This window comes from Meriones unguiculatus, chromosome 12 (genome assembly GCF_030254825.1).
Source record: "Meriones unguiculatus strain TT.TT164.6M chromosome 12, Bangor_MerUng_6.1, whole genome shotgun sequence".
NCBI classification, from domain to species: domain Eukaryota; kingdom Metazoa; phylum Chordata; class Mammalia; order Rodentia; family Muridae; genus Meriones; species Meriones unguiculatus.
In genome coordinates this window covers 5063918-5088799 of record NC_083360.1, presented here as the reverse complement: position 1 = coordinate 5088799, position 24882 = coordinate 5063918, and positions in this window count along the sequence as shown.

Below are 24882 nucleotides of genomic sequence, written 5' to 3'. Positions count from 1 at the left end.
GATGTAAATTCAAGTTTAAATCTATCTCTAGTTACCAATATGCTTAAACCCAACTTACCCAAATCATGCTAAGAATATCTTATATGTGAAAAAGTAAAGAGTAAATTAAAATGTTCCCTGTACTCTGGTGTATAACATATAAACTTATATAATTATATAGTTCTTATCTATGCACTAGTGTTGTCACGTTTTGTCTGCGAAAACTCCGTTCAGCCCTAGTCACTCCTCTTAGTTTTAGTATTACTTTTCTATGCAGCAAAACAAACGTGTGTAAACTAGTAACAAGGAGGCGATGCTTGCAGCACTGTAGCGAGGAGTAGTAACTTAGGGTGAGCAGTTACCTGCAGTTTGTTGAGGACTGTGTTTATTCAAACGAAGTCTTTCACAGCCAGTGGGATGAACAAGGCCAGTACTCCTGAAGCAGAAATGTAGCGCCAGTAACCACTGTGATTTTACTGCTCTTTCAGTTTTCATAGAGTTTACTTAGAGGAGTAATAAAGTATGGAAAATATTTGTACTACCACGATAGAGCAGATGGTTACTAGGGTAACGTGGCTATCAGTTTCTGCTTTTCTAAGCCAGACATGCAGAAATGGTCCATCAATCAACAGTACACATGACTTCTTGAAACTTTTTTCATTAAATAAAAACAATCAAAACCAATTAAAAGATATTTACAGTAAAGATGTAGAAAATCAATGTCTTTTATGTCTTTGCGGATACAAATACAATGTAAATGCCAAAGGGCAGCCCCTGGTCTCATACCTCAGGCACTGTAATTTTTGTTTGTCTATCTATCTATCTATCTATCTATCTATCTATCTATCTGTCTGTCTATTTTGATCTTTAATAAATGAGCTCTAGCCAGTTCTAGATATTAACATTTTTGTACATGTCACATCCTTTCTCAAAAGGCTCAGTGACTGCTCATGTAGTAGCAGAAAGACTGTATGAGTCAGAGGCAATAATTCTCTTAAATGAAGCATTGTTTGACAGACACAATAGAGTATTTGCACGTATGAACTTGTCATGACAGTGGGAGCATGCATAAGATTTGCACATGTGGAAGCTCATCATAATCCCAGCATGGAGAAAAAAATATGGTGTTAAATTTCACTACTAGCTGAGGAGCTATGGATATAAAGTGTAATTAATAAAGAATTTTAAAAAAAGAATTTGATCAAGAGAGCAGAAAATAAAGTCACTTAACTTTCAAAGAAAATGAACTAGAACAACCAGTTATGCCTATTTTAGACTAAATTATATGGGCAACCATTGGTGAGATGAAACAGTACATATATCAGTGGATCAAAATAAAAAATACATCTTTATGCATATCATTAGATTGTCTTTATCAATTATGAAAAAGTATGTGTTAAGGACATCTCCACATCATGCTGCAATTGGTGATAAAATATGAAGCTCAACTCTGAGTTACATTTTCATGCACTTTCCCTTAATCCTACCCTTCTTCCCTGTGTGATCTGTTGCAATGGATCCTGCATAAAATGTGCCTTTGCTTCTTCACCTATCAATTGTGTCCTTAACATTGCTCAACTATAACTATTAATTTACCCAAATAGAATATAAAACTTACATTATTTTGTAGCCCAAGCAAGAAATCCTCATCTCTATATAATGATCATGCTATCGTGATGTGATGGTTTTTAACTGAGTTCTATGCAAATGTTATTTACTGACAAGAAAAACAGTTTTGAAGCCCACAAAACATTCTAAGTATAAAAACAAAAATATCTCTTTTATAACAACTCTGATCTGTAATAGGCATTACATTCACACCGGTGAAATGCATAATGAAGTTTGTTGACATTTAATTCCTCATCATCCCGAGGCCATTTTTTATGATCTTATGTGCCTATGGTTATGATATAATAGCCAAATTTAGGACAGAAAGTAAATTAATCCTTCTTTTGTGTTGAAAGAGTATGTATATTAAAACAACTCATTCTCTCATTGTTTAAAAAATGAAGTCAAAAATTATATATTGCATAGCACTTGACTTCTTTAAACCTACAGCTTAGAAATACAAGGAGGAGTTCATCAGGGGGAGAAGGAAAATAGGGAGGAGTTGGGAGATGTAGGGAAAGGGGAAACTGGGATAAGGATATTGGAATTAGAGAAGAATCTGTTTTCAATTTTAGGTAAGAAATACATAAGAATGGATTACATTATTATTTTGATTTTTCCCAATGTAAAGTTGTGTAGGTGAGAAGGTATGTCATGTATTTTCATACATAGTGCTGTGTCTAGCTATCAAAAGTGATTTAATTTTCTTTCATTGAATGTATAAAAAAATAAACTTAGATCATTAATGTTTTGCTACTGTTTCGCCTTTGTTTCTGTATTCTAATTGAAATTCTCCATAGTGAGTCTGTCAGTTTGCTGTAATCTGTGTTTTCATACTAACTTTCTTTTTTAATTAAATTTTTATTTTTTTATTAATTCCAGTTTATTCACTTTGTATTCCAACTGTAGCCCCCTCTCTCATTCCTTCCCACAGCCACCCTCCCTCCTTCATGTCCTCCCATGCCCCTCTCCAAGTCTATTATTTTTCTTAATATATCATACATATCACCCAAATGTACATATGCACAATGTCAAGATGCCATGATAATTGTATGTAATCTACTATGTAGCAGTTTCCTTTAAGATTGAAACATACTGCATTGTGCTTCAGAACTCCTACAAACAAAGAGCAAACAATTCAAAACCTCTTCAGGAAATCCCTGAAGCTTACCAGATTCACTCTTCCTCCCAGTTGTGTATAAGCAGTAAAGTTTGCTGAGAGTCAATTGCAGGCGAGCCAATTTTCAAAGACTTTCAGACAAGCCCAGTCTGAGGTAAGCAGAAAACAGCCAAACTGCACAGAGAAAACAGAAACCACATGTAAGAGTCTTAGAGAAAACGAACCATGTGAAAAGTACAATGTATCATTGTGTTCTCTCCAGGTTGTGCACTGTGCTTCAGATTCCCAGCTTTCAAAAGCTACTGGGGTAAACTTTAGAAATGCAGCTCTTTTCAAGCCATTTCTGATTCTTCAAATTACTCTTCCCCTCCAATCCTGTAAGAAACCCCAGTATAACTCATTGGTTCAGCAGGTTGAGCTTTATTGGTCTCTTGTTGGTTCCTTTCTGAGGTGAAAAGAATTTTGTTATAACATTTCAAAATGAGTCAGTCACAGGATAATTTCTAACATCTTGAAATTAGGAACAGGAGGATCCAAATTCATCTGTATAGCAAGCTGAACACCAGATTAGAGTGCATGAGACTCTAAAAAGTTAATGTTTTTTATTCACTTTATATCCTGGTTGTAGCCCCATTACTTCTCTCCTCCCAGTTTCACCATTCCTCTCAGCCCCAGCCATCCTCTTTCCCTCCCTCCTTCCTTCCCTTTTTCTCCTCTCTGCCTCTCTCCTACCCCCTCTCCTGTTCATCAGAAAAGGGGAGCTCCCTTTCCCATCCATCCTGTCTCATGAAGTTGCATCAAGCCTGAACATGTACTCTTCCCCTGTGGTCCTTTAGGGTAGTCACACAAGGGGGAAATGATCAGAAAACCTAGCATGTGAGTCCTTGTCCCAGGAAGTTCCCACTTACCTTACTAGAGGACCCACATGAAACCTAAAGTACCCATCACTTTAAGAAATAGATCACAACTTCTTTAGTAGTATAGATTTTAGTATGTTTATCCTATATTCCGTGGTTGGGCAAGATGCTCAGTCCTCATCCAGAAGGACAAACAAACCCAATAGACATGGAAGCAGGAGAAGACAGGGAACAGGGCAGGAGCCTACCGCAGATGGTAGACTGAAAGACTCTACTGATCAAGGTAACAAAGAAGAGGCTGAGATCATAGCCAAACTTTGGGCAGAATGCAGGGAATCTTATGAAAAAGAGGAGACAGAAAGACCTGGAGGGGACAGGAGCTCCAAAAGGAGACCAACAGAACCTATAAACTGAGCTCTGCAGGCCCTGAAGAGAATGATACCCCAACCAAGGACAATGCATCGAGAGGACATAAAATCCTGGCTTAGATGTAGCCCATAGACTAAGTCTAAAGTGGGGTCCTTAGTAAGAGAAGCAGGAACTTTCTCTGACATGAACTCAGTGGCAGGCGCTCTGATCACTTCACCCTGGGGGGAGGGGTCACAGCCTTGCCATGCCACAGAGGATGACAATGCAGTCCTGATGAGACCTGATAGGCTAGGGTCTAATAGAAAGTGAGAAGGACCTCCCTTATCAGTGTACTAGGGAGGGGCATGGGTGGAAAGGAGGGAGGGAGGGTGGGATTGGGAGAAGATGAAGGAGGGGGGCACAGACAGAATACAAATTGCATAAATTGTAATAAATGATAATAAGTTTTAAAAAGATGAGAAAGAGCACAGAACTAAACAGAGCATTTTTAACAGAAGAATCTAGAATGGCAGAGCTATGCTTGAGGAAATGTTCAACTTCCTTAGTCATCAGGGAAATGAAAACCACCTTATACCACTTAGATTCCACCTTATACCACTCAGAATGGCTAAGATCAAAAGCTCAAGGGACAGCACATGATGGCTAGGGTGTGGAAAAAGGTGAACACTCCTCCATTGCTGGTGGGAGTGTAAACTTATACAACCACTTTGGAAATCTATCTAGCACTTTCTCAGGAAATTCGGAATAGTTCTACCTCAAGACTCAGCTATACGACTCCGGGGTATATATGCAAAAGTGTTTTACCATACAAGGACACTTGTTCAACCATGTTTATAGCAGCTTTATTTGTAATAGCCAGAATCTGGAAACAACCTAGGTGTCCATCAACGGAGGAATGGATTCAGAAATTGTGGCACATTTACATGATAAAATGCTACTTAGTTCTTAAAAGAAAAGGAATCATGAAATTTGCATCCAGATGAATGGAACTAGAAAAGATCATCCTTAATGAGGTATCCCAGAAACAGAAAGGTACATAGGTATGAACCCACTTAAGAGAGGATTTTATCCAAATCATACAGGATAAGCATACTACAATGCACAGAACAGGAAAAGAGAAATAACAAATAAAAGTTATAAAATCCTAAAAGCAATAAGAAAACAATAGCAAAAGAAAACACAATATAATATTCTGTGTAGTGAGAACAGTCATAAATTAGATATAATTTTTAGAGTTCTGTTTTTATTATATTTATATTAACTTCTAGAAAGTTAAATGTGTGTTTTGATCATTTGCACATACTAATGTTTATATATATATATATATATATATATATATATATATATGTGCACTTTGGATATATTTTACTTTCTTGGTTGTAGCGTAGTTCACCACTCAAATTTGAATTCATTGTAGTTTAATCTGCTTAATTTTTTCCCCAACACTCACAACTGATTTACAGTAAAGTTAATACATTTCAAATCAACCCATTTCTTCAATTAGTATAGAAGATAGAAGAAACGCATGTCTAAGTATCAGTCTTTCTGAAGTTCATCAAAACTAATAAGTTTATATTTGATTATAGTCAAGGTCTAAGAATATATTGACAAATTCTTGATTTATCTGAATGTTTCACATTTGGTTAATTCATCACACACACAAAAAGAATCATAAATACTGATACTAGTTAGTTTGTATTACTGTAAACAGAACTTCTTTCCATAGGTTATTAGTTGAAAATAAAATTTACAGTAGTTATCCTCTTACGTAGAGTGCTTAACACTGTTTTAAGTGACTGATGTGAAGGGCATTTTGGCAAGTATCTTTTCATTCCAACACTAGGCAAGCACATTCTTTTAGATCTCAATAGGAAGTTGGAATTACTTTCATAATATATGCATTAGGTGCTGTGTAAAATGACTATGTTTATAGAAAAATTCATGCCAGTCTCCAGCATAGCAATTTCCAATAATAGATTTTAAATAATTTCATATAATTAGCCTTAATAACAGGAACAAATAGTTACATTATATCATAGATAAACAAAAATGAAAAATTTTGCAATTTTTCAGAGGTATTGTTCCAAAATTATCTTATGTTCTCTTTAGCCTTCTATTTATCAGGGTACTATTTTTGGTTATTTCTTTATATTAAAATTATTATAATAATTATTATCTACAATTTAGTCACTTTTTATCCCAGCTGTAACCCCTCCCTCATTCCCTCCCATTCCCAATCTCCCTCCCTGTTTCTCCTCTATCCCTCTTCCCAAGAGCAGAGGTCCTCTTCCCCCACTGTCAGACCCTAGACTATCAGGTCCCATCAGGACTGCCTGGATCCTCTTCTTCAGTGGGATGGCTAAATCACCCGACAGGGAGAAGTTATCAAGGAGCGGGCAACCGAGATCATGTCAGAGACTGTCACTTCTCCCCTTACTAGGGAACCCTTTTGGAGACTGAGATTGTACTGGCTTCATCTGAGCAGGGAGTCTAGGTCCTCTCTCTGCATGGTCTTGTGTTGGTGCATTAGTCTCTGCAGTCCCCTTTGGGCCAGTTTTTGCTGGCTTTGTTGGTCTCCTTGTGTGGCTTCTGTCTCCTCCAGGTCCTTTTATATACCCCTTCTTCCACAAGACTCCCTGTGCTCTGTCCAAAGTTTGGCTGTGGGTCTCTGCACCTGCTTCCTCAATGTTACCCCTCTCTCCATTTTAATATAATACTGGAAGTCCTAGGTAGAGCAATAAGACATCTAAAGGAGACAAGGAGGATACAAATCAGAAAGGAAGAAGTCAAAGTATCACTATTCAAGGACAATAGATAGTATATGTGAGTGACCCTGAAAATTCTATCAGAGAAATCCTACAGGGGATAGACACCTTTAGCAAAGTGACTGGATACAAAATTAACTCAAACAATAGTAGCCCTCATGTATAAAAAAGACAAAAGGGAAAGAATGCCTTTCAGATTAGCCAGAAATAACATAAAGCACATTGCTGAAGCTCTAACCAAGCAAGTGAAAGACTTGTAAGATAAAGAAACAAACAAACAAACAAACAAAAAACTTCAAGGGTCTTAATAAAGAAATTGGAGAAGATATATGAAGATGGAAAGATACTCTTGGATCAGTAGGATTAACATACTTAAAATGGCCATTATATTGTTTGTTGCTCTCAGGGCCTTAGCTGTTGGTGCTCTCTTCAGGAAATTGTCTCCTGTGCCAATGAGGTCAAGACTCTTCCCCACTTTTTCTTCAAACAGATTTAGCTGCTTTTATGTTGAGGTCTTTGATACACTTGGACTTTAGTTTTCTGCAGAGTGATAAATACGGATCTATTTGCACTTTTCTACATGTAGACTTCCAGTTACACCAGAATCATTTGTTGAAGATGCGAAGATGCTGTCTTTTTTTCATTTTTTGGTTTTGGCTTCTTTGTCAAAAATCAAATATCCATACGTGTGTGGTTTTATTTCTGTTTTCTATCCAATTTCATTGATCCACCATTCTGTATCTATGGCAGTAACATGCAGTTTTTATTATTATTGCTCTGTAGTACAGCTTGAGATCAGGGATGGAGATACCTCAAGACCATTTGTTGTTGTACAGGATCGTTTTTTCAATTCTGTAGTTTTTGTTTTTTGTTTTTTGCATATGAGGTTGAGAATTGTTCTCTCAAGGTGTGTAAAGAATTGTGTTGGTATTTTGATGGGAATTGCATTGAATCTGTAGATCACTTTTGGAAGGCTCACCATTTTCATTATGTTAATCCTACCGATCCATGAGCATGGGAGATTTGGGGCCCAGGGATCTTTTGAGACTTAGTCTCCAACCAAGGACCATGCATGGAGATAACCTAGAACCCATGCACAGATGTAGCCCTTGGCAGCTCAATATCCAAGTGGGTCCCTAGTAAGGGAAAAAGGAGCTGTCTCTGACAGCAACTCAGTGGCTGGCTCTTTGATAACCCCTTCACCCCCGATGGAAAAGCAACCTATCAGGCCACAGGGGAAGACAGTGCAGCCAGTCCTGCACTTTGGGCAAAGTGCAGGGATTCTTATGAATGAAGGGAGAGACAGAAATACCTGGAAGGAAAGGAGTTCCACAAGGAGACTAACAGAGCCAAAAAAAAAAAAAAAAAAAAAAAAAAACCAAACCAAAACAAAAAAACAACAACCTGGATCCAGTGGCCTTGCAGAGACTGAATTACCAACCATGTATGGAAAGGACCTATACACCTAGCTCAGAAGATCATAGGCAGCTCAATCTCCAAGTAGGTTCTCTAGTAAAGGGAGCAGGGTCTGTCTCTGATATGGACTTAATGGCCAGCTCTTTGATCATGAACCCTGAGCGGTTCAGCCTTACTCCACCTCAGAGGAAGAGGATGCAACCAGTCCTGATGAGACCTGTTAGGCTAGGGTCAGACAGTAGGGAAGGAGGTCTTCCCCTATCTGTTGCCTAGAGAATGGGCATAGGGGGAGAAGAGGGAGAGAGGGTGGTACCGGGAGATGAGGGTTGGGGTTGCAGCTAGGATATAAAGTGAATTAATTATAATAAATAATAAATCAATTTTTAACATGCAACAAGAAAATTAATTTCAAAAATGGTTTAAAAATGTCATAGAAATAACTTATGAAATGTAAAATCCACTTCTTAAGATTCACCATTTAGCACATTCTACTAAATATACATAAATAGGGTATACAGACAGGCACACACAAATCACACACTCACGTGAAATGCTTTAAAATATTGCTATATTCTCTTTTCTCCTTTTTTTAGTTTGTATCTATGTGTCATATTAGATACATGTAATTAAGTTCCAACTTTAGTGTTCCAATGACACCCAACATGAATGTTGGGAACTGATCTCAGGTCCTCTTTAGGAGCAGCAAACCCTCTTAATTGCAGAGGCATTTCTCCAGGTAATTATTGATTAACTTTTATATTAAGGAATGAGTTATTTACTGTTGTGAACTTTTGGGGTAGTATAAAACTGTGCTTAGATTTTTTTTTTTTACAGGTTCAATTATTTTAGTATGTTTTACTTTGTGGCTTGTGTCAAAAACAAAGCAATGTCACATTTTATAATTTAATTTTAGTAATGTAATTTCTAATGCATTTTATATTATAGATATATTTTCATAAAATACGAAGGCTCAAGCTCATTTAAGTTAAGTATGTTAAGTATTAGAAGAAAATTTTTGCTTCATCTGTTATTTTTGATAACTATTGCAAGTAAGTAAGAGAAGTAAAAATTTTTGGTTGTCTGAGTGAAAAAAAGTCCTTGTTTGGGTGTTTTATTTTATAATCTGTTAATAACTGTTTAGTGTATAAACATTTATTTTCTGGATAATACATCTCAAATACCCTAAAGTTTAAATATCCAATATCGTGTAGTGTTCATTCATCAAAACATGACCCAAACGTGGTTATGGTAAGTATTGAAGCACGGTTTGCAAAGTCTTTCCCCTCTTTATTCCATGTTGACTTGTCACATATGTTGCATCTCTATTGACAAAATACATTAAATTGTAGAGAGTTTTCATGCTAACTGACAGTGGATTTGGAAGAGTGTGATTTAAATATATTACTATTCAACTTTTAGGTTTCAAAAATTCAGACAGTATAATATAAGATATGACTATGTGATCCAAAGTAGTAGAGAAATCCAAAACAAATTACGAAAATGAAATGAATGACTTAATAATAATTGTCCTAGTAATATGTTATATTCAATTATTACTCAAATTGACTTTCACATTAAGATCAAATTTTGCTTTTATAATTTTCCAGCTTAAATTTATGTGAAGTAATCCAGTTGGGCTTTCATTACTGAGGAAAATGTTACAATTTCTTTAAATGGCTATAAACATATTAAAAATAAAAACCCAATCTGCTAATTATTTATTCAAAGCAGTATATCTGAGGAACTCAAGTCTAAGAGCTAAGATAACACCTCACAGATTCCTGTTTTCTGTTAGTGAATAATGCTATAAAAGATAGTGCATACTGAAGTAAGTTGTGAGATGGGGGATTGGCAAGTGACTGTCTCCTACATTAATCTTGTATTCCTCACTTCGCTCTCTGTTACTCCCTCAGGCTGGAGTCCCAATATGCGACTTGTCACATTCTGTATCTGTCACCACAAATGAATGAACAACTCTTCAATATGTTCCTGACAGCAGGACCTCAACAATGAGAGAGGACTGGAGAGTCATTTCTTGATTGGCACTTTAAAAATCCCTCATCAGCTCCACAGTGATTTCATTACTGCTCAAGAACTCAGGTGCTCCAACGTGGGTATATTAACTACCTCTTAGTTGATTGTTTTTCTATAAGTTTTGGGAAATTATATATATTTTCTGAAGTGTGTAATGAAATAATGTAAAGTTGAAATTTATTTGGTTTTTATTTTTGATTAGTTGACAATTTTCTCCCTATAGTTATATATTTTCTAACGTTTATATAAGAGCAAATTAACTTGAAGATGTTTTGAAGTTGAGGATGTTTACAGGTTTATGAAGTAATCTTACATGCATATATCATTAAAAATATCACTGAGAAAAATCAGATAAAGTAGAAATCACAGTTTCCTTTCTCATCTGTAGTTAGGAAGTTAATACTTTGTGTTTTTTTTTTTTTTTTGATATGTTTAAAGATCAAACATGAGTAAATCTAGAGAAACCTAAAGCAGGTACAGAAATTTAAATATCTAACTATGGTTACAGTTCATTGCTTTATGCTGACTCTACCATCATTAACATTTACCTTATGATAGTGAATGAAAACAAACCAGGAAGTGAAAATGGTCAGATATCATGAAGATCCTGTGGTTAGCGAGAGCTTAGAACCTAAGAGATAACTTAATACAGTTATTGAGTTAAATGAATATAACATGATGCCAACTCCTCAGAACCTATCGTTTTACCCATATATTGAAGCATCTTTCAGTGTTTCACAGGAGATTCTGTTTGCAGTAGATGATGTATAAACAGAGCCTCACAACTGTCCGCTGTACAGAGAAGAGAAGCTTCCACTTCCCAAGGCTTGGAAATGATTGTGGCAAAGGCAGTGGGAAGAGTGTTAATACTAGAGATGTTAGGTGATTAAAGGAAAATGATTTTTGTATACAACTGTGCGGGTGCATACATGAGTTTATAATAGATGTGACACCATAGATCTGAACAAGACGAATCCTGGCCACATTGTAGTATGAGGAGAGGATCTGGGTACAGAGAGTCTCCTTTCTAACACAGGAGCTACTGCCAACTTCAACAGCAGAAAGAGACCCAGTTTTTTCTGAAAGTATTGTCCCTATCAAGTTGAACACAGCCAGTGATAGGCCACACATCCGTGAATGATTGTCCAGCACAAATGGAAGGTGATAAACAGCAGCAACAACAAAAAATAGACAGAGTTGGGTGGGAAGTTGTGAATGTGCACCTAGGGAGTCAACATAACTAAAATACACTATATGTATCAAACTCTCAAAGAAGTAAGAGAAATTCTGAAAACTAAAATGCAGTTTTAAATAAACAGTATGAAGGTACTTAATGGGATGGAAACATTGTTCACATAGCTTTATTATATATTATATTGTGAGATTTAAGGTTCACTCGCATGTATACGCTTTTTAAAAGTCACTCTTGTATTTAGTCATTGTATGTAATAGGTCATCACCATGACGAATGTAAATGTAGGAGTTAGAGTATCATAAGATTTATTAGCAAAGCTTAAATACATATTTGCCAAATACTAAGCTATTTACACTATTTCAAAGTAAATATGTTTATTATACAACCACAGACTGTAAGCATGGTATAGTTTAGAGAGAAGCCATTATTTTTCTTATTGCTCACATAAAAATTAATGGGGATAAGCATTACTTTATATATGACTTACTATAAAACATATAGATAAGACTGACTTGTTCCACTTAAAAATAGATTGAAAACAGAACGTTGAACATGGAGATAATAAAACAAAGTGATCCTTAATTTTATGGAGCCTTTGAAATTTGATATCTCATGTAATAAATTCAGCAGTAGGGTGCAAGTATCATAAGAGGAAGTGTCCAGGAGTGGTTGTAACAAGAGTAGACAAAATCTAGCTCAGTGCTATTTCATTTATGAGCTCACAACAATGATTTTTTTTAAAAAAAGAACAATGCCTGTAGATTTTTAAGTGTTTCAGTAACTAAGATTTAAGGAAAAAAGAAACACATTTGTTCTTCCTCATATCATTCTTAAATTTGACCCTCAAAATATATCAACAGATAAAAACGAGTCTCAGAAGCTGTATTTCAATGATTTTTCCTCATACCTGTTAGAATCATCAATTGCTATAACAATTAGCAATTGCCCCTCATTATTATTAAAGTTGTATATAAAAAAATCCCAAAAGAAATCAACCTAAAACCTTCATTTTTCCTTCTCATATAACTGGCATTGAAAAATCCTGTTCCCCTTTATGCTGCAGATAGAGTTGTTTTAATCTCTTGGGTGTTAACACTCTAAAGGAGATAACACAAAGTAGGAATCAGATAACAAAAGAGACTTTGTATTATCCTCATTTTAAGGATTATGGGAAAGAAAAAAGCAGACTTTTCATATGCTCACTACTTTCAACATAATTTAAAAGTAGAAAATGGCAGAAAGGTTTGAAAGTGAACACCTAAAAACATAACACAAACCTTGGTTTACTTCTTGAATTCTTTAGGAATAATTTGTCTTAATAGTTTTGGTCATCATTTATTGACCAACCTACCACTTTGGTTTAAAGTTGTGTTAAAGTTTGTCCAGTGGTATTATTTAAAATAAAGAATTAATGGTGTGAATAGCACGTTAAACATTTAACGTGTTACTTTAATGAAAGTCCTCACAGGCACAACTCTTCATATTTTATACTGAGTCATTATTATAATGTCTCAGATATTTAATGGGCAGAGATATCCCTGAAGTCATGTCAGTAGCTTATCAGATGACTTAGAGTTATATGAGATGATATCTATAAATAAGATCAGGTAATAAGCTGCACCATTACAGCTAAGGAGATGTGAGTGAATCAGAAATTCCCAACATAAAAACTGATTTTAGTCAGAGAAACAAAAGAAAAGTCACTCCCTGCTGAAACTGATAGATGTCAAAATGACCTTCACATTACCAGTGGAAAGTACGGCAGTGAATGCTATCCCTTTAACCAGCAACATAAAATAAAAATGAAGTAGATATCTCAATCTGCCAGAATTCTACTGTCTTTTCATTTTGAGAACCCACAGGTTGCAATGTACAAGAGCATAGTGTAAAAGTTGAGAGTATTGAACCACATTTGTGTGTGTGTGTGTGAAATACACTTATCACTGCGATATGTCTTGGGTTCTTACATTTGTATACACTTGAAATATTTATTTTAACCATTCTAGTGATTCTCTGATACTTATTATATTATTTAAATCAATTTGATTTAATATTATCAATATGTTTGTTGCATATGCTTCATATGTTAAAACCTACAAAATACACATGTATACTTTTTATATACTTATATATTTCTTTAATTGAATGCTTAGTCAATAACTAAAATAATGAAAGAAAATGATGTTGTTATTCACTAATGGAATAGTGGAAACAAGGATAGTTAATCTTAAAGAAAATAGTGATGAAATTAGGGGGGAAAGAATGGATGAAGGACATGCAGGGAAATGAAGAACCAAGCCTTGAATGTAAAAAGGAAACCCCTCATAAGTTTCATTGGTTTTCTTTATTTTAGAATTGATGTGTGAATTTGCATGAAGATAGAAAATATAAGAACAATTTTATAGTTGATCAGTAACTTTTTACTAAAATGTTGCTAAAAACCATGTTTTCCTTGTTTTCCTTCTCTATGTTCTCCAGTCCATACTGAAGATCAACTGAACATATATCTAACTCACCACTGTTGGTTTACTCTAAAATATCCCTATACATTAATGGTAAGAGCTGGAGAGGACAGGGTCTCCACAAGGAGAGCAACAGAACAAGAAAACTTGAACACAGGGAACTTCCCAGAGACTCATACTCCAACCAAGGACTATTCATAGAGATAACCTAGAACACCTGCACAGATGTAGCCCATGGCAGTTCAGTGTCCAAGTGGGTTACATAGTAATGGGAAGAGGGACTCCCTCTGACGTAATCTGATTGGCCTGCTCTTTGATCACCTCTACCTGAGGGAGGAGCAGCCTTGCCAGGCCAAAGAAAAGGACAATGCAGCCATTTTTGATGAGCCTGATAGACTAAGATCAGAAAGGAGAGGAGGACCTCCCCTATCAGTGGACTTGGGGAGTGGCATGCATGCAGAGGGAGGAGGGAGGGTGGGATCGGGAGGGGAGAAGGGAGGGGCTTATGGGGGGATACAAAATGAATAAAGTGTAATTAATAAATTTAAAAAATGAGTATTTACCATGAAAAAATCATTTTTCTTACTCTTCTTACTTTCCTAGAACTTTCAGGTGTGTTACTTCTCATATATCTTTCTTATTTTCTTTCTTTTTCCTGCTTTCTTTCTTTCTTTCTTTCTTTCTTTCTTTCTTTCTTTCTTTCTTTCTTTCTTTCTGTCTTTCTTTTTTACTTTTTTTTTTCACTTTATATCCTGATTGTTGCCCCAGCGCTCATCTCCTCCCAGTCTAACCCTTTTTCTCTCTTTCCCTCAAACCCCTTTCCTTTTCCACTGCAGGGGGGAGTCCTCCTCCCCTGCTATTTGACCCTAGCCTATCAAGTTGCATCAGGGCTGCCTAGATCCTCTTCCTCTGTGGGCTGGCAAGGCCACCCACCAGGGGATAGTGATCAAAGAGCAGGGAACTCAGTTCATGTCAGGGACAACCCCTGCTCTCCTTACTAGGAAACCCATAAGGAGACTGAGCTTCCTGTGGGCTAAATCTGAGCAGGAGGTCGAGGTCTGCTCTGTGCATGGTCCACGCATGTTTGATGCATCAGTCTTTGCTGGCCCCACCTTGGAACATGGCTTTGTTGGTCTCCTTGTTGAGCTCTTGTTCCCTCCAGGTCCTTTTTAACCCCCTCCCTAGACACACACATACACAAATACACTTCTTCCATAAGACTTGCTGTGCTCTACACAACAAGGTTGGCTGTGGGTCTCTGCATTTGCTTCGATTCCCTGATGGATGGAGTCTTTCAGAGGACATCCATGGTAGGCTCTCATCTTGTTTCCTCTTCCACTGACTCTGGTGTCTGTCCTGTTTGCATTCTGAGTGAGAATTAATCATTATCCCTAGGATTCTCCTTATTGTTTAGCATTTTTAGGTCTATAAATTTTAGTATGTTTATCTTATATTATATGACCACTTATAAGTGAGGATTTACCTCACTCAGGATGATCTTTTCTACTTCCATCCATCTCCATTATCTCCTTTTTAATTTCTTTTAAATTTCAGTTTATTTAATTTATATCCCAAGTGTGGCCCCTCCCTCCTCTCCTCCCAGTCCCCGGTGTTATCTATCCCTTTCTTCTCTTCTTTTCCCTCCAGAAAAGGGGAGCTCCCCTCCCCCTCTATCAACCTTCTCCAGTACTTCAGGTCATACCAGGACTGAGCATATCCTCATCCTCTGAGGCCAGGCCAGGCAGTCCTGCCAGGCGGAGGTGATCAAAAAACAAGCAATAGAGTCCATGCTAGAAACAGCCTCTTCCCATCTCCACTTGGCAGGAGATCTATATGAAGGCCAAGCTGTCCATCATCAGCCACATGTGTGCAAGGGATCTAGGTCCAGACCATGCATTCTCCGTAGTTGGTGTCTCAGTCTCCGAAAGCCCCCATGGGACTGGGTTAGTTGTCTCTGTTCTTCTTCTGAGGTTCCTGCTCCTTCCAGGTCCTCCCATCTTTCCCCTAACAGTTCCCCCAGGACCCCTGGTGCCCTGCCCCATGCTTGGTTGCAACTCCCAGGTTCTGTTCCTGCTGCTGGCTCCTCTGATGGCTATCGCCACCCAGAGGACATCACATTAGGCTGCTGTCTGAAAGCATAACAGAGCACCATTAATGGTGTCAGGGGCTGTCTCTCTGCTGTGGGGTGGGTCTCCGGTTGGGCCAATTATTGTTTGGACTTTCCCTCAATCTTTGTTCCTTCATTATGCTTGCCCTTGTAGGCAGCGTAATTTTTGGATCAAAGGTTTTGTAGGTGGGTTGTTCCCCTCTTACCTCTAGTCCTGCCTGGCATGGAGGGGATCACCTCAGTGTTCCTGTCCTCTGCCCTGTTAGGAGTATCAGTTAGAGCCACACTCTGATCGTCCCAGGAGTCTATCCTGTCAGAGATCTCCAGCTTTCCTCTCTCCTCAGCTTCTTTTCTTGTTCCCAGCCCTCTCACTTCCTAAACCCGATTATCCTGCCTTTTCTTTCTTTTATTTATCTTTTTTTATTTATTACAGTTTATTCATTTTTTATCCAAACTGTAGCTCCTCCTTCGTCCCCTCCCAATCTCTCCCTCCCTCTTCTTCTCCGATGCCCCTCCTCCAGTCCACTGATAGGGGAGGTCCTCCTCCCTTCCGTCTGACCCTAGCCTATCGGGTCTCATCAAGACTGGCTGCATTGTCTTCCTCTGCGGCCTGGCAAGGCTGCGAGTTCATGTCAGACACAGACCCTGTTCCCATTACTAGGACCCACTTGGATACTGAGTCTGCATCTGAGCAGGGGTTTCAAGTCCTCTCCTTGCATGGTCCTTAGTTGGGGTATCAGTCTCCGCAGGGTCCTCAGGGCCCAGTTTTTTTGGCCGTGTTCGTCTCCTTTTGGAGTTCCTGTCCCCTATAGGTCTTTTTGTCATCCCCTTTCATAAAATCCCATGCATTCTGCCCAAAGTTTGGTTTCAGAGACCCTCTGTGTTAGGCACCTGTGCTGTTCCTTGTCTTCTCCTGCTTCCGATGTCTATCCTGAATGCCCTTTTGAATGAGGATTGAACATCTTCCCTAGGGTCTTCCTTGCTGTTTAGCTTTTTTAGGACTATATATTTTACTATGTTTATCCTACCTTATATGGCTAATAGTTATGAGTGAGTATATACTATGTATGTCTTTTTGTTTCTGGGTCACCTCACTCAAGATGATCTTTTCTAGTTCCCATCATTTGGTTCAAATTTCATGATATTCTTGTTTTTAATAGCTGAGTAGTATTCCACTGTATAAATATATCAGGAATGATACCTCAGGCAAGGGCAATGCATGGAGAGGACCTATGTAAATATATCAGGAATGATACCTCAGGCAAGGACAATGCATGGAAAGACGTAGCCAGTAGATGTAGACAGTCTCCAAGCAGGGTTCCTAGTAAAGCAAGTAGGGGCTTTCTTTGGCATGAACTCAGTGGTAGACTCTCTGATCACCTCCTCCTGGGTTGTGCAGCCTTGCCAGGCCACAGAGGAAGTCAATACAACCAGTCCTGATGAGACCTGATAGGCTAGCGTCAAATAGAAGGGTAGGACTAGGGGAGGAATATAGGGAAAGATGTGGGAGGGAGGGTGGAATTGGGATAAAATGAGGGAGAGGACCACAGTCAGGATACAAATTGAATAAATTGTAATAAGTGATAATAATGATAATAATAATAATAATAATAATAATAATAATAATAATGTTACCAAAAACGGAAGGAAAACTAATCAAAATGTACTGTATGAAAGAAGAAATTATTTTCAATATGAAAGACAAAAAGAAAACAGAAAAAAAAAACAGTTTATTGTTTCAGAATAGGGGCTCTTCAACATTTTATTTCAATGAGAAAGAACAACTGAATTGCTGATATCTTGTGTGAATCCGAATACCTTTCTTTTGGGAACAAGACATGAAGTTAGTAATGAGAGGCTCCTGGTACTTGCCACAATCCTGACCCAAATTGGGTGATGACCCACGTTTACACACAGATACAAATGATACAGCAGTAAAGATTTCTGAATTCTCTTCTCTACTATTTCACATATGGACATTATCATGGCCTATACATATAAATGTCAAGTATATTTTTCTTTCAAAGAAGACTCAAATGCCTGCATATTTGCCTTGTTTTCTAAATTGGATTTAGTAAGCTTGAAAAGTAATTAATTATTTCTCTTGTAATATTATTTATAGATACAATATAAATTTAGTTTTTATATAGAAGATGGGTGTTTGCATTTTTATTTTTTATGAGGCTTTATTTTCAAATATCTCATTTTTGTACAATATTCTTTTTGTTTGTATAATATCACACTATCGAAAACTGAATAACTTGTAAAGACAGCAATGTAAGTTTTGTCCATGAATCTGGAGGCCCAAGACCTAGGGACCTCATCTGGGAATAACTTTCTTTCTTACAGATGGCAAGAACCATCCAAGATTTCCAAAGCAAAGTGTGGGATATAAAAAATGCTTCCATAGTGGTGTCTTCTCTATTCTCCCTGTTACAAATTCACCACCATTCAATCATAAAGGCTCTACTGTGATGGCCTTATCTCACACTAATGAGCTCTGAAAAGCCCTGCCACTGATGACTGCAGAATGACTTTTTATCCTAGCCCACAGTGCGGATTAAATTATAACACAATATACTTAATGATGACATATTAAAAACATATCTATATCATATTAACTGTTCCATATATAATTAATAGAAAAGAGTTATTTCACAGATGTGAATAATTTATCAAATATTATATATAGAAGCCTAGTTGTATATTAAAACAATTAAAAATGTCTATTTTACAAATCACACTAAGACCTCCGAAGTACAATTTACACAATGAAATACAGAGTACGACACTATTGTTTTGAAAAGGAGCTTTCATTGCATGGCCATCTCGAAGTCTTGTTTTGGGATTAATTAGGAATAATGAGCTTTGTGTGGAAACTTTTTTTTTTTTTTACTGTGTCTCAAGGGGATTGTAAATAATAGAAATCTGAAGAGCTAATAAGAAATGACAAATGTATTACATTATGTTGAGAAACACTAAAGAACAATTGAGTTTTTTTTCCAATTATGTACCAGTGCTGAAAGAAAAAAGAGGGCACTGTCAAAAGTCCTCATTCAACTACATTATTATAAAATGCAGCATTTTAGCTCATTAATTGCTGTCTTGTCCTTGTGCAAAGAGAAGTTGTTTAACATAAGCCAGTGTGGTCTCTCCATGAAACAACAAACTTTTGCTAAGACCCTTCACTGCCTCATTAATTTAATTTAGAAAAGTGATTCTTAAAGACAGAGAAGTGATTTCACAAGCATATCAAAGCCAGAGGTCATGATTTCAAAGCTCCAATTATAGAGCATAACTGTGAAAATTATGAGAGGTGAAGAATAATAATATAGGCCACTTTTTATTGAAGTCAGCCTTCAAAGATAGAAGGAGATTCTTTTTGCCAACTGAAAATAAAAGTAATCTCACCCATATTCAAAAGGAGTCTGCAAACAAAGATTTTTAAATGAAAATATCCCTTACATATTATAAATTCTGCTTTCCATACATAATTCACTACACCCAGTTTTCCATATTGATTAATGAGAAAATTTGTGTACGAAGCATACTAAAATATCTTTTTCTGCCTTTGCTGATCACATTCTTGTTTTTAAACAGGCAGGATAGGAGAGAAAGAAAAAACAATTGAGCTAGCATTTCCTTTGAGGTATATTTGACCACAACACAACCATATAATTTCAAAAGAAAAATGAAACGAAATACAGGATCACTTGTAAGAATTCCAGGGGACACGGCATATCAGAACCAAGCATCCAGGGGGGCACTGAAGGAGAATCCAAACAACAAATAGACATTATTCTACAGAGAGAAAAGGTTGAAGAGCATCAAGAATAGGAAAGACTTAACGCGACAAGTGGAAAAGCACAGACAAGGAAGAATTAGAGAACATCCTATATTTTCAGTTAAACGTCTAGAGGGCAGTAGGTGTATAGACCATATCCTTAAGTATAAGCCAGGTAACGCTGTGGAAAATTCCACTCACAGGGAACACCATGATTCTATGACGGCTAAAGTTCATTGAGGGTTTGGTCAAACAGTGACTCTTTTTGAGTAACTGAGCAAGAATTGACAGCAAGTCTATGTAGTTACTGAAATTTAGCTTCACCATGTAATAGACACTTAAGATAGACCATTAGTGGTTACAAACTAATAAACAACAATAGTAAGTCAGATTGTCTTAGGTCAACCTGTGTGAGGGATACACACAATAAGGTTGTGGAAAATATTATAGCAATAAGTGGACATACTGAGGAGTTCATGCCAACAAAGGCTCGGTTTATTAGTGAAGGTTACAGAGGAGAGAACTACTACTTTGTCTCAGAGAAGTAGCCAACATCAGAGTCACATATCTGCCACACATTTCATGTCTGGCAGAAAGAGAAACAGAAAAACTCCAGTGGGTATTTGACTTTAACAACCTCTTCCCTCAGTAGAGTATTAAACTTTGAGTGGAGTTTGAAACCATAGTTTCTGTGCACTGGGAGACACCCACAGATAGAGCTCTACACCAGGATGGAGGAACTAGGGAATCTTGAGAATATGAGAGACCCTGCTTGACTCAGACTACAGTGCTAAGTGTGGCAAGCAGAAACTCAATGTATGCAAAGAAAGTGATATTAAAAGGGAAGAGAACAGCAGTAGTATTTAACAGTTGATAGGTTCAGGGTTAAAAGCAGCTTGTTCTTAATGGTATAAAAATGGACCCTTCAAGGTAGGGCAGGAAGCCTTCACCCCGTGAAGGCTGCAGAATAAGACTGTAAGAGATGTGTAGACCAACAGATGTGAGCGCTGCAGCACAGGAACAGCAGAAACACGAAGAGCAAAATCTCTCAGACACCCCAATCCTCACCTTGATCCAATGACATGACTGTCAAAAATTCCAAAGCATGTGCACAGAAAGTTCTATACTATCTTAAGGAGAAACAAGCCTCAAACTATTCTGGTAACAGTAACACAAAATTTAAAGAAAAATCACACTACAAAATCCCCTTTTTAAAGCTATTATTAGACTAATAACAAGGATTAGGAAACAAGATCACACACACACACACACACACACACACACACACTGACAGATTTCACTCATGCATGACACTCAAAATCTCTAAATATAATACTTGCCAGCTGAATTTAGCAACACATTAAAAAGATTATGTCCTGTGATTTTTTTGGCCTTATTCCAGGGAAATAAGAATGCTTCATCATATACAAATAACTAAATAGAATATGATACATAAATCAACTCAGGGATAGAATTCACTTAGCAATATCAATAAATACCAACAATGCCATGGACAGAGTTCAGTATCCTTTATAATAAAATACTTAATGAAATTAGAAATAATTGGGATATAACTAACCATAGTAAATGGTGCAGCTATAGCCAGTGCTTGACTAAATGAAGAAAAAAAAAACTCACTGAAAGAATTTGTAAAATAAATATAGAAAATAGAATATAGTAAATTGATAAAATAGTAAAATTGTAAATTGATCAGCAGTGTTAGTAATGTGATAATGTTTACGTACTTAGAGGAAAGTATAGATTCATTAAAACCCCAATCAAAATTATAGTAGCATTTATTCTCAACATACAAACCATGTTAAAATTCACATGCAATTAAAAAGACTACATAACGTTAAAGAATTCTAAAAGGAAAGACCAATACTGTAGGTGTCACAATACTTGATTTTTAACTATACTGGAAAGCCATATTTTTAAGGACAATATTGGCATAAAATATATATATATATGTAGCTTCAGGGGATAGGAAAGAGAGGCCGGAAACAAACAACAGAATTCTACAGCCACAAGATTTTTTTAAACAATATTGTCCAAAATACACTCAAAAAAAAAAAAAAAGACAGCTTATTCAATGAATAATGTCAACAGAAAGTATCTATCTCCTTCAATAAGTAAATTGCTTTCTCTCACAACAAAGAGTAGTCAGTTTAAAATGGATAAATGACCTTAATGTAAAATCTGAACTTGGAAAGGGGTAGATGGAAACATAGGTTCACAGGCCAGGATTTCTTGGACATTCTCCAATAACTCAGCAAACAAAAGCAAGAACTGACAAATCGGATTAAATAAAATTAATCTACAAAATGCCTGGAAACCTTACCCAGCTATGTGTGTGCAAGAGTGTGAATATCCAGTGGTTATGACAAACTAAGAAACCACCAACACACACACACACACACACACACACACACAAATCATCCCATGTTTCTTACAGGATATTGTACTGACAGCTTGAAAAGCTATAATAGAAATGATAACATATGAAAATGCTCAAAATTCTTCACCCTCAGAGAAATGCAAATTAAATCTACTCTGAGGTTCTATCTCTGAACAGTCAGAGTGACTATCATCAAGGATATTAAGAGTGTGAAAAACAAGCCTGTAAGCAGGAGCCCTTAGGGGACTCTGCTCTCTTCTGTCACCTTATTTAATATCACATATGGACAGTGGTTTCAGGTAAACTATGTTATTTGAATACTTGATGCACTCAAAAAGATTAACTGAAAGTAAAGCCTAAATAATGTGTTTCCTCCCCTCGGTGTGATTTTTTTTAATTTAAATGTATTCTAACAATAATAGTAATACCAAATGGAAATATTCATAACTACATCCAAGATTAAATAGTGTCAGTGTACACAGCTATGCATCATCGAAGCATTATCAGTGTGACAGCGAAACTCTCGTGTAGTTTTCCCAGGAACAGGAGCTCTTGTGGTCCTCCACACCTAACACTGTTTCCTAAGATTTTAAGAGTCAGAAAAATCTCCAAACTATGACAGTCACTATATAAATTCATATATAATTTTCCTAGGAGAAATTTATTTACTGAATTTATATCTGTGCTACTCAGCTAATGTTCCACATTCATGTATCAGTCAAATATGTTGTGTGGCCATACAGAATATGTGCCAGGAATGTAAACCAAGCAAGAATTTCTATATGAATGAATTACAATTCATCTACATCCCACCACCAAACTTGATTAAAATTTCCAGTGTGTATTTGTGTTTTTATTGTCTGGCAGAAATAATTTGTAATGCAGTAAGGGCTTTCAATCTCTTTGGGGACCAATTATGAACACTTGCAGACCAGTCTCTTTGAGTAGTTCTAATTAAGACAAGAGCATCTGGGCAGAATTCAGAGGACTCTTTGGCAATGATACATTTATGTCCACTTACTCAGAACTGAAATGATTTCAGAATGATTTTAAATACTATTTAAGTTAAAAATAAGATCATGAAATTTGCTAGGAATTTTTTAATTCCATTTCAGCCTGCTTTTAGTAGAAAAAAATAACACACGAAATTAATTAATGTTTATGATTCCGATTAAGAAATAGGCTGCATCGTGATGGCCCAGGCCTGTAATCATAGTACTTGGGGAGGCAGACAGGGCAGATAACTCCGAGTTTGAGGCTACCCTGGTTTACATAGCAAGTCCAGGACAGTCAAGGCTAAACAGTAAAACTTGTCACACACACACACACACACACACAATGGTAGAAAGAAAGAAAGAAGTTACCTTGATATATATAAAGGGAAAATTTAGAAGTGACTCATAATTACTTGTTGTTTTGTAATATAGGAAATGATGAGATTCAGTTTGCAAATATTTCCCAGTAAAACTTGTTATTACCTGATAACACATTAATATAGTTTGTGCTTTGTAATAGCACAACACAGAGCATATTTTATATGATTGATATGGTACAGATATATTTTAATAGCATTGTCATGTAGGTATAGACAAATTAATCAATGTTGATATATAAAATAATCTTTTTAGAAGTCTGTTAACCAATCTGTTGAGACAAATAATAATAATAATAATAATAATAATAATAATAATAACTCTCAGGGTTAAGAATTTGTTAAAACCTAGAATTTGTACCTAATCCCAATGCTTTCCTCTACCAATTACAAATCATGAGCAATACAAGCTTCCAATCAGATATTTCAGCTGTTATAGAGAGGCATACAAAGATCCTCTTTTTAAAGATCCTTCCGTGTTCTCTTAGTTTCTTTCCACTATCTGAGCTTGATATTCTTACAAAAAATATGTTAAGGGAAGAAAAAGGTTTATTTTGGCTCATCATTCAAGGTTGCAGTTCATTACAGTAAGGAGATTACAGGAGCTTGAAATGGCTTGTCCTTTTGCAAAGCTGTGGAATGAGGGCAATGAGGGCATGCACCGACTCAACTTCATTTCTTCACCTCCAGATTTCAGAGTAGCAGTCAGGGATTTATGCGCCTCACGGAAGGTTCATATTAGTCAAAGCAATCAAGCTACTGCCTAACAGGCATGACCAGAGCCCATCTCCCACGTGATTGTAGATTCTGTCTACTTGGCAGATTCTGTCTACAATACAGGTAGTTTGTGCTCTGAAACAAATGTTAATTAGGAACTTACGTTTTGACACATTGGATGTATTCATGATACATCATTATATGTATGCATAAATACATATATTTTGATTTACATGTATACACAAATTATACATATATATATGTAATCTGATTCACTCAAGTATTCCTTCAGTGAATTTATCTATTGCTTATTCCAGGAATAATTCTAAGCTATGAAGAAGTTGTAAAGGAAACATAATAAATCTGAAGAGATCTGTGAACATATTTTATAATTAAAATATTGTGAAGTAATTTAAATAGCTATGTTAACGTGTTTGATGTGATCTGACAGACTAAGATCAGAAAGGAGAGGAGAACCTCCCTTATTAGTGGACTTGGGGAGTGGCATGCAAGCAGAGGGAGGAGGGAGGGTGAGATTGGGAGGGGAGGAGGGAGGGGCTTATGGGGGAATGCAGAATGAATAAAGTGTAATTGATGAAAAATTAAAAAAAATAAAAGGAGAGGGGCAAGATGGCGGCGCCGGGAGGACTCTCATTCTGAGCAGCAGCACAGCAGGATCAGCACAGTGAACAGCAATGA